Here is a 16,640-nt window from a genome sequence, read left to right as displayed (position 1 = left end):
TGGTCTCCTCCGTCAAGGAGGAGGACATTATTGAGCTTCGGGCGGCCGGGTACTTGGCGAAGGAAATCGCACACTGTCCTCCAGCCTAGGGGCAAGTCGTCCCCACACCGAAGCTCAATGAGAGGGTGGTATTCATCCCTCATTTCCTCCGCGGGCTAGGGTTTCCACTCCACCCTTTCGTCTGCAGGCTGATGTACTATTACGGGATAGACTTCCATGATCTATCCCCGAACTCCTTCCTCAACATCTCGGCATTCATCGTCGTGTGTGATGCCTTCCTCCGCATCCAACCCCACTTCAGGCTGTAGCTCAAGGTCTTCAATGTGAAGCCGAAGGTGGTGGATAGCCAGCACGCGGAGTGCGGAGGTGCCATGGTGAGCAAGCTGAGTAATGTCTCCTGGACGAAAGGCACTTTCGTGGAGACTGTCAAGGAATGGCAGAAACAATGGTTCTACATCACAGAACCCTGCGGCGCGAACCTGGCCGTCGCTACCGAATTCAACTCCGGTGCTCCAATGCGGCTCACCTCCTGGGTTGAAAAGTGCCTGAATTGGTCATCGTCAGATGAGCTGATAGCGCTACAGACGTGCGTTCAAAGTATGGTGGACAAGGGTATCAAGCTTGTCGATATTATCCAGGTGATGCTAGTTTGCCGGATTCTCCCGTGCCAAAGTCGAATTCGCCCTCTATGGGAGTTTAATCCGAAGAAGCACCATACCCTAAAAAGGCTCTTCGAAACTTCTCATGAAAACGCCTGGAAGTTGCTCTTCAAGGGCAACGAGACACCGCCGGCCACGAATTCGTACCATGGGCACGACATCAATCACCTCACCAACGAGGTATGTTATTTTTAACGCATCCCCTACACTACAAGAAATATGTCAACTTGTGACCCTCACAATTGGCCGCTGAAAGGTCATAGTTTTTCATTTGCGACCTTTTTGTGACCAAAATCAGAAGGTCAAAAGCTGGCGGTCGTAAACTGAAATTAACGACATTCTCTGTGAGAAGGTCATAGACGTTTACGACCAAAAGAGAAGGTCATTGATTCTATGTCCTTCTGTTTTGGTCGCTAGCTCTCTGCCTAGGCCACGTCGGATCCGACGTGGTAATCTGACGTGGCAAAATTGCGACCAATTGAAAAGGTCGTTGATAAGAATTGGCCCAGTCTAGATTGGTGTTTTAGATGGGCCGAGCCCAACAATTCAGCCTTTTTATATATTTTTTCTTATTAATTTTGGTCAACTATATCGGCCAAGCCCTACAATTCAGCCTTTTTATTTTCTGGGCCTAGGCCATTTCACAGTCCGTTTCATTAAGCTTTTTTTACCGGTTTTTCATAAATGCACAATATTCCAGCCCACAATTGTTTGGGCCATAGCCTTTTTAGAGCCCAAATATTATTTGACCCAATAGGACATTCAATCCTTTTCATTCACAGATTTTAATTTTACACATTTCAACAACAAACAATCAATAATTCTTTCAATTAAATGATCAAATCCAGAAATCTCTCAATGAAACTCACAACAGCACATACATGTTTGCACGTTCCAAAAAGTGTACATACAATCAAAAACAAATACACAGGCACCAAAACATGGTGGCAACATCAACTAAAACTATGGTGCACATCTCTAGGCTTCTTCTAATCTTCGGTAAGAGCAGGAGCCACCTCGATGACATTAGATCCTGATCTACATAAATTAGTAGTGAGATGTAGTGGAAGTTAAATGATTGACAATAAAATATATCCTTTCAAGAGAATAAAAGTTATACATAAATGCCCAAATGCCTCAGTTCAGTAAACAATAAGCATGGCATAGCAAAACTTCTAACCAGATGATGTTCTACTAAGATATTCAAGTTCAGAAAACTTATAGCACCAACTGTAAATCACTACAGAGAACATAAAGGTTCTATTTTAACTTAAATTTTATTAAGTACCAGACATCTCAACGAAAGCACTATAATCATACATGACACCTTGTTGTGATGTAACAGCATGCTACAACTGACTGCTTCCGGAACAAAGTGTGGATTATATAGAAGAGTAGAGATCTGTGTCCCTTGGAAGCACATCAAATGTAAAAAATCTGGACTGGTTAAATAATAATTGTATCCTTCTCTACAAGCACATGAGTAGTTAATAAGTACTAATCCTATCATGTATGGCAGGCTTGCAAGATGGAGATGCATACATGACTAAAAACTAACATATTATGGTATGACCAGGGCGAGAAAATCAACAACTCGGTTGACCCAAATCAGACATGATATCCTAAAATAGCAAGAAACAGGAAAAGTAGGCTCATAGATTAGGACCACATCACAATCATGGTCCAGGCTCATACCATAGTATAGCTGGAAAAAAACCCAACTTCAAGGTGTAGGTTCTCCTGCGCCGATCGTGACCATCCAGCTGATCATACAGCTTCATGTGCAAGTCACCTGTGCCAAAAAAACACCCAGCCGCCATAGGCCGTTGTTAGTCAGCAGCTAACACAACATAATTAACAGCTAGCTAAAGCTTAATACAAGATCTTTTCATAGTTGGCATGCATCAATACAGGAATCTACAATGTTGGATAAGGTGATAAAGAAAAACAGAAATACTGGAGTTGGAAACATATGCAGCATAATGATAAAATAGACCAATGGATTTATTGTGGCATCCATGCAACACACAAGATATGTGATCCCTCATCCAAAAATATACGTAATAATAGTTTCCAAGTACTTGCAGCTAGAGCTAGTATGCAACAGAAGCGACTGCATTACTCCTGATTGCTATCTCTAAAGACAAAGTGCACCTACTATATACAGTACTTTAATACAACAAAAGGCTAGCACTAGAAATAACATCTTGCTTGCTCTGGCTATGGAATATTATACTCTAGACAAGAAATACACATCATATTTTTTGGACAGAGAAAGTGACTAGTGTCTCAGCACAAGTAACTGCAAACTGACAAAAATGCTCACGGCAGAATTATCAAAGTGTTTTATTAACCTCTAGGTTAAAAAAACCACATTTTTATTGTCACTTGTTAGTCGGAAAATCTAGTTATCTCTCCTGTGTAAATATGTACATGTTGGCATTAATTGAGAAAAATGGGTATGAACAAGCATGCGCTGCTGCACAATAATGAATGAGAACAATCGGGTATTGGCAGGGGTATATGGCTGCACCATCAGTCAATGCAGGACACTACCAGGAGCGTAAATGCAGTAGCAACCCTTCTGACATTTGAGAGCACTCTCACTGTGCTATAATTAACTGTATTTTCATTTTCAGCAACAATTATGGAGCACTTAGTTCTAAATAGCAGTCATGAAACTGGGGAGACCCATCTATGTGAGATTTGGCAAACCAGAAACACAGATAGAGCATCAGTCAACTTTAGGTTTACAGTGAATTACAAAGGTACTATACACAGTAACTGAAATGCTTTGCAACATTCAAATTCAAACATACACATGGAACGTTTGACCCGCTACCTCTAAAGAAATCATACACTTCAGGCAAGAGATCCTTCCAGTAGATTTGAAGAGCTAAAAAACAAGGAAAAAACATGTATAGCGACCTCAGGATTAGGCGGGTGAGAGCTCGCAACATCCATGAATCGCATCAGTTGAGATCTAGAAAAAAACCAACAGATGGAGGGGAGGCATATACACTGATGAACCATGCATGAAATGAATTCCACACACTCACAAGCAAAACCTATGCAAGGTGAAGCGATCTACTGAAATCTGAGATGGGCTCTAGGCCCATATTGCAATTTCTGAAAAATCTCTAAGGGCCCATGTGGGTTATATGGCACTAGGTGTAGTGGGAAGTTTAGTCCCACCCCGGAAGTGGAAGGAGAGTTGGAGTGGTTTATAAAGGTTTCTCTTCTACATGCTATTGGAGCTTGAGAAGAGAAGAGGCCCTCGCGCACTCCTCCTCCGCTGCCCGCCTCGCCACGCCACGCCTCGTCACAACGCGCCGCGCCGCGGGTTGCGGGATTGAGCCGAGCCCAGCTCACACCTACGCGCTTATTTTTGCCAGTCACTAACGGAGAGTTTTCTGACAGCTGGGCCATGATCTGAGACGTCGGATCGTGGGCTGTCACGGACTCGGACGTGGGTCGAGCCCACGTCTCTCCACGCGGCTGCGCCTATAAGTATGCGGTGTCTCCTAACCCTAGCCGCCACGAACAGATCACATCTGCTCACGCACACGCCCACCGTCATTCCTTTGCTGCTGCTGCCGCCGGTGACTCCATCCCGTTCGCCGCGTACACGGTCGACGGGAGAGAAGGTCTCCGAAACCACGCCCTTCTGGTTCATGTACGGGGTGAGGGGCGAATAGGTTTTTGGGCAGCGATTACGTGACTGCTCGCTTCCGATCGTCTACTTCCTCTACATCTGCGTCGCCTTCATCATCACCATGTCCACCGACGCCGACCGTGCCGCCGCCGAGAAAGCTGAAGCCGACAAGAAGGCCGCCGAGGACGCCGCTGCTGCCACCAAAGCCACGGCCTCTGCGTGGCCTACTGGAGGGTATAACTCGTTTATCCCGCTCCTGATTATTTTCATATTAGCAGTACTAGCAGTATGTGTAGATTTGTCTATTGTTTGCCTAGTACGTGCATGTTTAGATCAGAGTCAGTATGTCATCAACTTAGTCAATGCCATGCTAGTGATTTACTCATGGATTAATTTAATCGAGAAATTGCCTATTTACTCAACAATCCAAAAACCTATTATGTGTAGGAATTTCTCGGCAAGTGGCTTTGCCGCTGCACTGAAACCGGATAAGTTTACCGGTACATACTTCAAGTGTTGGCAGACTAAGACCACGTTATGGCTCACGGCTATGAACGTGTTCTGGGTCACCGGTGTCTCCACGGGAACAATTGCTCCTGAACAGGAGAAGGCGTTCAAGGAGGCTACCGTTGTGTTTCTCGGAGCAGTTCTTAGCGTGATCGGAGATAAACTGGTCGACGCATATTTACATGTGCATGTCGCCAAGGACTTGTGGGCGGCGCTCAAATCTAAATTCGGGGCCGCCAATGCAGGGAGCGAGATGTATATTATAGAGCAGTTCCACGATTACAAGATGGTTGAAAACCGTCCTGTATTGGAGCAGGCTCATGAGATAATATGCATTGTTAAGGAACTTGAGCTTCTCAAGTGCGAGTTACCGGGCAAGTTTGTCGCGGGCTGCATAATCGCTAAGCTCCCTAATTCCTAGAGGAACTTTGCCACCACTCTGAAACATCAGAGGCGTGAATTCTCTGTGGAGGATGTCATTGGCCATCTGAGTGTTGAGCAGAATTCGAGGGCAAAAGACTCGCATGGAAAAGGGGCCGAAGGGACTTCTGTTGCCAACATGGTGAACCAGAAGAACTTCAACTCCCACAAGCCCAAGGGAAAGAACGGTGTCCAACACAATACCGACTTTAAGAAGAAGGGTAAAAAGACCTTCAAGAAGAACAAGAAGGACGAGGGCTGCTTTACTTGTGGTTCGGTTGAACATTGGGCCAACAAGTGCCCAAACAAGTACAAGAAGTCAGGACAGGACTCCAAGTCTGTCAACATGATTGTGGGCAACAATGAGAGTGGTGCATCTGGGTATGGTAATTTATTTACTGTTTTTCAGTGTTTCAACCCAACGATTGGTGGGTGGACACAGGTGCAGGTGTTCATGTGTGTGCTGACATTTCATTGTTCACTTCTTACCAGGTCACGGGTCCGTATTGATGGGGAATGGCGCGAGTGCTTCTGTTCATGGTGTTGGCACGGTTGATCTGAAGTTTACTTCGGGAAGGATCGTGCAGCTGAAGAACGTGCAGCATGTCCCCGCCATAAAGAAGAACCTCGTTAGTGGCTCCCTTCTATGTAGAGAAGGGTTTAAGTTGGTTTTTGAGTCTAATAAATTAGTTGTTACAAAATATGGACTCTTTGTTGGAAAAGGTTATGAGAGCGGAGGGATGTTCCGCCTTTCCCTTGCAGATTTTTGTAATAAAGTCGTGAACCATATTCATTCGAATGTTAATGAATCTGAAGTTTGGCATTCACGTCTTTGTCACATTAGTTTTGGTGTTATGACGCGGCTAGCCAAGTTGGATTTAATCCCGAGTTTCACTTTAGCCAAAGGTTCTAAGTGCCTTTCATGTGTGCAAGCTAAGCAACCTCGCAAGCCTCATAAGGCCGCGGAGGAGAGACACCTGGCACCATTAGAACTCATACATTCTGATCTTTGCGAGATGAATGGTGTGTTGACTAAAGGTGGAAAGAGATACTTCATGACATTGATAGATGATTCCACTAGATATTGCTATGTGTATCTGTTAAATACTAAAGATGAGGCTCTACACTACTTTAAAATCTATAAGGCAGAAGTTGAAAATCAACTTGAAAAGAAAATTAAACGAGTCCGGTCAGATCGTGGTGGAAAGTACTTCTCGAGTGAGTTTGATTCCTTCTGTGCGGAACACGGCATTATTCATGAGAGGGCGCCTCCCTATTCACCCCAGTCAAACGGGGTTGCCGAGCGGAAAAACCGTACTCTAACTGATTTGGTTAACGCCATGTTAGATACATCGGGTTTATCCAAGGCATGGTGGGGGGAGGCTATATTAATGGCATGTCATGTCCTGAATAAAGTTCCGACAAAGGATAATGAGATCAATCCCTATGAGAAATGGGCAAAGAGAAGGACGACACTCTCATACTTGCGCACTTGGGGCTGTTTGGCGAAAGTCAACGTGCCGATCCCCCAAAAGCATAAGCTTGGACCCAAGACCGTAGACTGCGTTAATTTGGGCTACGCTAAGAACAGCGTTGGCTATAGATTTCTAGTAGTGAAATCTGAGGTACCTGACCAGAAGATCGGTACAATTATGGAGTCTAAGGATGCTACATTCTTTGAGGATATTTTTCCTATGAGAGATATGCAAAGCACTTCTAGACAGGAATCTGAGGAGACTCCTGAACCTGCCATCCCTATGGAATATTATGAACAAACACATGATGAAAATCCTGAGGAGGATGACGAGGAAACCCTTGGTAGGGGCAAGAGACAAAGTACTGCAAAGACCTTTGGTGATGATTTCTTAGTGTACCTCGTGGATGATACTCCCACTTCTATTTCAGAAGCGTATGCCTCTCCAGAAGCTGATTACTGGAAGGATGCGGTCCATAGCGAGATGGATTCCATCATGGCTAAAGGGACATGGGAGATCACTGACCGTCCCTATGGTTGCAAACCACTGGGATGTAAGTGGGTGTTCAAAAAGAAGCTTAGGACCGATGGTACGATTGAAAAGTACAAGGCTAGGCTTGTGGCCAAGGGCTATGACCAGCAAGAAGAGGAAGATTTCTTTGATACTTATTCACCTGTGGCTAGACTGACCACCATTCGAGTACTACTCTCGTTGGCGGCCTCACATGGTCTTCTCGTCCATCAGATGGATGTTAAGACGGCTTTTCTAAATGGAGAGCTAAAGGAGGAAATCTACATGCAACAGCCTGATGGCTTTGTGATAGATGGTCAGGAAAGAAAGGTGTGTAGGTTGATAAAATCTTTATATGGCCTGAAACAAGCACCTAAGCAATGGCATGATAAGTTTAATACAACTCTGACATCTGTTGGTTTTGTTGTTAATGAGGCTGACAAATGTGTATACTATTGCCATGGTGGGGGCGAAGGAGTTATACTGTGCTTGTATGTTGATGACATACTGATATTCAGAACAAACCTCAAAGTCATTGAGGAGGTCAAATCGTTTCTATCTCAGAACTTTGAGATGAAAGACCTTGGTGTGGCTGATGTTATCTTGAACATCAAGCTACTGAGAGATAATGAGGGTGGGATCACACTTCTGCAATCCCATTATGTTGAGAAGGTGTTGAGTCGTTTTGGATATTCGGACTGCACACCATCTCAAACACCATATGATCCTAGCGTATTGATTCGAAAGTCCAAAGGCATGGCTAAAGATCAATTGAGATACTCTCAAATCATTGGTTCACTGATGTACCTAGCGAGCGCAACGAGGCCTGACATCGCGTTTGCTGTGAGCAAACTGAGCCGGTTTGTTTCCAAACCGGGTGATGTACATTGGCATGCTGTTGAGAGAGTTATGCACTATCTGAAAGGTACTATGAACTATGGACTTCACTATACCAGATACCCGTCGGTACTTGAAGGGTATAGTGACGCAAATTGGATCTCTGATGCTGATGAGATGAAGGCCACAACTGGGTATATGTTTACTCTTGGAGGTGGCGCTGTTTCCTGGAAGTCTTGCAAGCAAACGATCTTAACGAGATCGACAATGGAAGCAGAATTAACGGCATTAGACACATCTGGTGTTGAAGCGAGATGGCTTCGAGATCTTTTGATGGACTTGCCATTGGTTGATAAACCGGTTCCGGCTATCCTTATGAACTGTGACAATCAGACTGTCATCACCAAGGTGAAGGGTTCAAAGGACAACATGAAGTCCACCAAACACATAAGAATGAGATTAAAAGCTGTCAGAAAATTAAGAAACTCCGGAGTGATAGCGTTGGACTATGTCCATACGGCTAAGAATCTGGCAGATCCCTTTACAAAAGGGCTATCACGTGTTGTGATAGATAATGCATCGAGGGAGACGGGTATGAGACCCACATGAGTTGCCATGGTGGTAACCCAACCTATGTGATCGGAGATCCCGTAAACTAGGACCTGGGAAAACAAGCCAGTGGTGAACTGAGGAGAGTAACTATACTAACCCACTCTGTTGGAGATGCAATACTCTCGATACTGTATGGTAGGATGACTACGGTCTCAATGTGTTCCAAAGCTTATAAAAGCAAGATGCTATCCTACAGAGCGATCTTTGGAGGAACACACCTATATGAGCCCGACTGCTGGTCACAGTCTATGAGATTGGGGTGATCTCTAGTAAGCTCATGAATAGGCCAGGAGTGTGACTTATATGCTCCACCCGAGGGGTCAGCCTTCGGCAGCCTAGTACTAGTAAGATATGTAGTGAAACTTCTTTACGCCAAACTGACAATTCAAGGCATAGTCCATTGTTCAGTTGTGAAGGAGTGTAGCCACTTGTTCTAGGTGAAGTTCAACCTTAACAGGTCTTCACTGAAACACTGGTACATCGAAACAACAATTGGAACAGAGGACACAATGGGCCCTCGAGATCTGGTGGGGGATTGCTGAAATCTGAGATGGGCTCTAGGCCCATATTGCAATTTCTGAAAAATCTCTAAGGGCCCATGTGGGTTATATGGCACTAGGTGTAGTGGGAAGTTTAGCCCCACCCCGGAAGTGGAAGGAGAGTTGGAGTGGTTTATAAGGGTTTCTCTTCTACATGCTATTGGAGCTTGAGAAGAGAAGAGGCCCTCGCGCACTCCTCCTCCGCCGCCTGCCTCGCCACGCCACGCCACGCCTCGTCACGACGCGCCGCGGGTTGCGGGATTGAGCCGAGCCGAGCTCACACCTACGCGCTTATTTTTGCCAGTCACTAACGGAGAGTTTTCTGACAGCTGGGCCACGATCTGAGACATCGGATCGTGGGCTGTCACAGACGTGGGTCGAGCCCACGTCTCTCCATGCGGCTGCGCCTATAAGTATGCGGTGTCTCCTAACCCTAGCCGCCACGAACAGATCATATCTGCTCACGCGCACGCCCACCGTCGTTCCTTTGCTGCTGCTGCCACCGGTGACTCCATCCCGTCCGCCGCGTACACGGTCGACGGGAGAGCAGGTCTCCGAAACCACGCCCCTCTGGTTCCTGTACGGGGTGAGGGGTGAATAGGTTTGTGGGCAGCGATTACGCGACTGCTCGCTTCCGATCGTCTACTTCCTCTACGTCCGCGTCGCCTTCATCATCACCATGTCCATCGACGCCGACCGTGCCGCCGCCGAGAAAGCTGAAGCCGACAAGAAGGCCGCCGAGGACGCCGCTGCTGCCACCAAAGCCGCGGCCTCTGCGTGGCCTACTGGAGGGTATAACTCGTTTATCCTGCTCCTGATTATTTTCATATTAGCAGTACTAGCAGTATGTGTAGATTTGTCTACCGTTTGCCTAGTACGTGCATGTTTAGATCAGAGTCAGTACGTCATCAACTTAGTCAATGCCATGCTAGTGATTTACTCATGGATTAATTTAATCAAGAAATTGCCTATTTACTCAACACGATCATCATCTCAATAGTGTCAACATACATGCAGTTTCTAAATTACAAATCTCTGTTTTGACCGTCCAATAGTCAGACATGACAGGAACATGGCGGGCAGACAACATCATATATGAGACAAACTACTAGAGGATACACACGTACATCAAACACCACCTATCAATGCTCAGCAGCTGCACCTTGATACACAGAGTGAAAAAAGAGGTAAATCACCTCCACAAACACCAGCACCTTGAGAAGGAATTGTGCCAAAACACGTATATAATCATGCCTAAAATACATCACATCCACATCGCGTGCCAAATTAACATAGGAAGCAGGAGATTAGGTCGTTTTACCAATCCATCACCTTGATGGAGTTAGGGGAAGAGAAGAAGCAGAGGAGGGAGGTCCATGGCGTCCCTCCCAAGCAGCAACCACAACAAGAAATCTGTTAATACGTGACGATACTGGTCCGTCACAGATGAGTGGAAAACTGTCATGGGTGCCCATCCAAGTCCGTCATGTATATCGCGTCATAATTTGACATCGTGCCTTCCTTGACGGTTCTTGACCGTCATGGATCTGCCCAAAGCCTGCCCAGGCCCAAACCATTGTGACAGAACAAGCCGTCATAGTTTGACGCCATGTTGGATTTTCAATTCGCCAATTGGAATGATGTGGCTGCCTACGTGGATACTACTTTTCGTTACAAAAATCGTCACGAATGTAGGCACAATTTAAATATAGTCCAGCCAATTTCTTTCAGCCCAATTTTGACACAGTATATTTTTTAGCCAATTTTGGCCCAAAGAGAAAGTAATTTCAAACAGTTCACGTAATATGCAGCCATCTGTATGTATATATTTTTCTCAAAAAAAATTCTGTGTGTATATACAACATAGCAGTTTACATATCCTTCATGTAATGATAATTTACAACATAGGTTCACTAAATATATCACACAACAAGGTTAAGAAGCAGTACAATCCGGTTTACACCAACAACACATATAAACTTTCAAGGCTGCTGTTTAGGTTCTTCGTCGACTCTCCTGATGGCAACTATCATGTCATGGCACGGATTATGATGGGTAGCACTATGTAGCCCACTACCCAAGCATACCTAGCATATTTAAAAGAACATTAGATTTTTGCAGATTCATACATAGTAGAGACAAGAGTATTACAACAAGTGTAAAAAATGTATAATACTAGTACTAAGTCACATTAGATTATGCAAGCTATAATACTTCATGCACCCAATTAATTAAGTAGGACGTGGGATCTCAGGGGACTTACATGTATGTCATGTAGTAACAATCACTAAGCTGTTTTGATAGAAGATTTTTTTGGTTTGATGTGATCAAACATCTCAGCAGCACATGTGAAAGACACATGCAGTAGGAAGGTTTCAGCATCTGCGCCTACAAGCAGCAAGTCGTGTATCAATAAAAATGAGAAAGAGTCAATCCATACTGAAATTCAAGACATAAGCGAGAAGTTAAATTGGATGAGAGAAAGGTTCCTCTCTCACAACCAGCTAAGACGTTGTACAACTTACTACAACCGGATGACTCGTACGTGTAGAGCATACCAGTGGGCGCAGTTATCTAAATTTGCACCAGTCTGAATGGAGCCACTTCGTATGCAACATCCTGAACATGGTGAGATGCAATCACTGGTGGCACACCCCAGTGGGCAAGGGGTGGCAGCTGCCATACCTTGATTCTTGGGTGCGAAAAAGATTATGTACCTATGCATAACATGTGATCGACTTGATAGGCTCGCTGCAGTTGCTTGATGGCCACGGTGACATGCAGATACAGGCCCACGAGCTGACTTGCTGAACCAATTGCCCCAGTCATCCTGTCAACCGCTCACACAGCACATGCATGCAGCAACCCTAGCGAGCTGTTCTAAAAAAAGGAAAAAAAAAGTTCAACCCTGGCTAGCGTGGCTGTGGCTGGCCAGGACGAGACGGGAGGCTACGACGGGACGGCCGGCGGTGGCCGTGGGTTGGGCATCGAGCAATGCATGATGGACTGCTAGTTTAGATAGATTTTCAAGTTAAATATGTTTCCATTATCACCGGCACAAAAAAATGTTTTCATTATAATTGTATTTTTTCTGTGAGAACATTATCTTTGTATTTGGTTATGTTGAGGATCACATGAAAATATTGATATGTATTTTTACTGTGTATTGACTATTATCATTTTGTGTCAATCTTTTACTTAATTTTGAGTTCGCCACACCTTATTTTTCTTTCGTCCTCCACCTCTGCATGCAATGGTAACAAGGAATTTATCATCTACATCTCACTGATATTTCATGGAGTTCACAAGCCTGCCATTTAAGAATCATCAAATTGTGAGATATCAAGTTTATGGCTGACTTGAGAAATCGAACAAGGATCAAGAGCTACTTGTAGGCATCTATCATATTAATGAATGACAATTAGACAGCCATTAGAACATATGCGCATTCGGATCAACGATGGCATGATTTAGCTCAAACATTCCAATATTAACTAATCAGATAAATAAATTATAACTCCATATGAAAGATTGCTTTCTCTGTTGATTATGTTTACCTAAGGCATCACAAAAATCTGTATTCTACAAATATTGACACATGTTTACAACCAGGAAATCATCCAAGAACATGAATGCAAGGTGAATAAAGGGTAATGATATCAACTACTTTCATAGTGATAGAATTTTACAACAAATCATCTAAGCAACATATACACTATTTACATGAGATTTAGGAAATAAAAATTATTGTGATAAGCTACTTTGAACACCTTAACACATACAAAGTTTGTGCATGGTATAGAACAGAGAAACAGTATAATAACAAGCCTAGTTAGCAAATAATCTTACTCTTAGTCACTTGATTGGGTGAGATTGATGAATTGATTTGAGAACAAAAACGCTAAAAAAACATGTCATCCTACTAATACAGTAGCAAAAATCGTGTCTCGAAGACCTATTTTAACAGAACATATACTGCAATATATAATCATGTGAAACAAACAAGTCGACATTGCAGTATGCATGCTTTGATTTATGTAAGCAACAAAAGAACTAGTGCAACAGATTTATGTTTTGTTGTTGTACTGTATATGGCCATAGTATCCCAAAGAGGAAAAGAGAAAATATCATAGATCTTTCACTGGCAGGTAGTTCATCACAGATCTTCATCACAAAATGTATTGCCTATTTTGTTTGGAACCAGTGCATGTATGCAGAACGAAAAACATTATGGAACAGAGGGTATGGAGAGAAGCAAAGCCTCACAGGATCTTGAAGAGGAGCACGAGGAAGAGGTGTCATGGGAGAGAGGGGTGGTGATGACAGCCACCCCTTACTGACGGCGGCCTCAAGGGGGTTGTCAGCGAGATCCGGGAGGAGGACGTCATTGCATGGCACACGAGCTTCACCAAGATCCCATGGTCAGCTCGTAGTCAGACATCGCCCTCGTCCCTCCTCTGTTGCTTCTCGACCCCATCCTCTTGTCCTCCTCATTCCATCCTCCCCTGAGCGGCCGAGGACGAGGTGGTCATCGTCATGGCGGTTGATGGTGTGGTGGTTGTCCAGATCTGGAATGTGGTAAGAGATGTCTGATACGTCTCCAACGTATCTATAATTTTTTATTGCTCCGTGCTATATTATTTACTGTTTTAGACATTATTGGGCTTTATTATCCACTTTTATATTATTTTTGGGACTAACCTATCAACCGGAGGCCCAGCCCAGAATTGCTGTTTTTTTCCTGTTTTAGGGTTTCGAAGAAAAGGAATATCAAACGGAGTCCAAACGGAATGAAACCTTCGGAAACGTGATTTTCTCATCAGATAAGATCCATGAGACTTGGACCCTCCGTCAAGAAAGCCATGAGGTGGTCACGAGGGTGGAGGGTGCCCCCCCCTAGGGCGCGCCCCCTGCCTCGTGGGCCCCTCGAAGCTCCACCGACGTACTTATTCCTCCTATATATATATCCACGTACCCCCAAACGATCGGGGCCGGAGCCAAAAACCTAATTCCACCGCCGCAACTTTATGTATCCACGAGATCCCATCTTGGGGCCTGTTCCAGAGCTCCGCCGGAGGGGGCATCGATCACGGAGGGCTTCTACATCATCATCCAAGCCCCTCCAATGAATTGTGAGTAGTTTACTTCAGACCTGCGGGTCCATAGCTAGTAGCTAGATGGCTTCTTCTCTCTTTTTGGATCTCAATACAATGTTCTCCCCCTCTCTCGTGGAGATCTATTCGATGTAATCTTCTTTTTGCGGTGTGTTTGTTGAGACCGATGAATTGTGGGTTTATGATCACGTCTATCTATGAATAATATTTGAATCTTCTTTGAATTCTTTTTTGTATGATTGGTTATCTTTGCAAGTCTCTTTGAATTATCACTTTGGTTTGGCCTACTAGATTGGTTTTTCTTGCCATGGGAGAAGTGCTTAGCTTTGGGTTCAATCTTGCGGTGTCCTTTCCCAGTGACAGAAGGGGCAGCAAGGCACGTATTGTATTGTTTCCATCGAGGATAACAAGATGGGGTTTTTATCATATTGCATGAAACTATCCCTCTACATCATGTCATCTTGCTTAAGGCGTTACTTTGTTTTTAACTTAATACTATAGATGCATGCTGGATAGCGGTCGATGAGTGGAGTAATAGTAGTAGATGCAGAATCGTTTCGGTCTACTTGTCTCGGATGATATGCCTATATACATGATCATTAGATATTCTCATAACTATGCTCAACTCCATCAATTTCTCAACAGTAATTTGTTCACCCACCGTAGAATATTTATGCTCTTGAGAGAAGCCACTAGTGAAACCTATGGCCCCCGGATCTCTTTCTCATCATATCAATCTCCATCATTTTATTATTGCTTTGCTTTTGCTTTGCTTTAACTTTTTACTTTGCATCTCTATACCAAAAATACCAAAAAAATATTATTTATCATCTCTATCAGATCTCACTTTCGTAAGTGACCGTGAAGGGATTGACAACCCCTAAGCGTGTTGGTTGCGTTGAGCTATTGTTTTTGTGTAGGTACGAGGGACTCGAGCATAGCCTCCTACTGGATTGATACCTTGGTTCTCAAAAACTGAGGGAAATACTTACGCTACTTTGCTGCATCATCCCTGCCTCTTCGGGGAAATCCAACGAAGTGCTCAAGAGGTAGCAATGTCAGGGAATAGAGTGGCGGCGGTTGACGGTGTGCTGGTCATCATCGTGGATCAGGAGAGGAAGGGGAGGTCCGGCAGAGGGCTGCGGAAGGAGGGAGGCAAGGAGGTGCGGAAGGGGAGGGCCGGCGGAGAGTTATGGGAGGAGGGAGGCGAGGTGGTAGGTGGCGGTGATGGGGACTTAGGAGGGGGCTGCGGACGAGGGAGAGAGAAGGGGCCGAGGACTAGGGTTAGGGTTAGCATTTATACAGGTAAAGATTAGATGGGCTTTAGCGGGCTTGGGCGGGCTTGCCGGGCTATACCACGCCGTCCATGACAGTTTTGAAAACGTCAATAAAAATCCGTCATGGATTAACAAATTTCTTGTAGTGAGCACAACACATCACGCCTTCATCTCCCATGGTGACGTCCTGGTTCGAAAGAGAGATGAGAAGGGGGTCAGACAGAGCGGAAGAAGAAAAGACGAGGGGAGGAGAAAGGGATTCATACCTTTGATCCATGCGGTTGGAGCTACTCGTTCGCCATGGCCCATGGACGGGGGTAGGAATCCCAAGAAGAAGAACACGGACGGACGGAGCTGCTCCATGGCGCCGAGGCAGGGGAGGAAGTAGCCATCGTCCATGGCGTCCCGGTGCTCGAGCGAGGACGACATCTTGGATTTGGGAGGCAGAGATGATGAACTGAGGAAGTTAGGAATGGCTATGAGGAGGAGATGGAGTAGATGGACGCACCTGAGTCGCCGGAGCCACGCCGGCCGAAACCCTAGCGACAGGAGCAGGTCGAGGTTGGCGCTAGAGGACGCGCGTGACGGATCTCGACGGGGAACGCTAGCCTCCCCAAGCCCCGCTGGTAGAGAGCGCCTGCTCGATCCAGAGGGAGGGAGTGGTGGTGGGGGCGGCGCCTGCTCGATCCAGAGGCAGGGAGGTGGGAAGGAGGTATTATTGCAGGATCTGGCCATGAGATGAGCGGATCGAGTCGATCTGGGCGAAGAGGTAAGGGGCAACCGGCGGTGAGGTTGGGGGAGAGTAGGAGGTCGCCGTGGGTCGTCGATGATGGGGGTGGGCGGCAGTGGGGTGGGCGACAGTGGGCGGCGGTGGGGGTAGGCGACAGTGGGTGGCGGTGGGGGTGGGCGATGGTGGGCGGTGGTAGATTCAAATCAGATCAGAATGAGGGAGAGGAGAGAGGGGCGTCAGTGCGTGGGAGAGAAGGGTGCGAGAGGAGGAGTGTGGGATGTGGGTGAGACCGGTGACATGTGGGC

At 45.5% G+C, this 16,640-nt stretch overlaps 1 pseudogene; it reads left to right on the top strand.

Annotated features, from left to right (window-relative positions):
- The first annotated feature begins 371 nt into the window (after positions 1–371).
- Positions 372–12,025, top strand: LOC147983124 (uncharacterized; annotated as a pseudogene).
- Positions 12,026–16,640: the final 4,615 nt, after the last annotated feature.

Source organism: Triticum urartu, chromosome 2A, assembly GCF_056163025.1.
Source record: "Triticum urartu cultivar PI428250 chromosome 2A, HENAU_Tu73, whole genome shotgun sequence".
In the NCBI taxonomy this organism is placed as follows: domain Eukaryota; kingdom Viridiplantae; phylum Streptophyta; class Magnoliopsida; order Poales; family Poaceae; genus Triticum; species Triticum urartu.
This window is presented reverse-complemented; position numbering and strand designations above follow the sequence as displayed.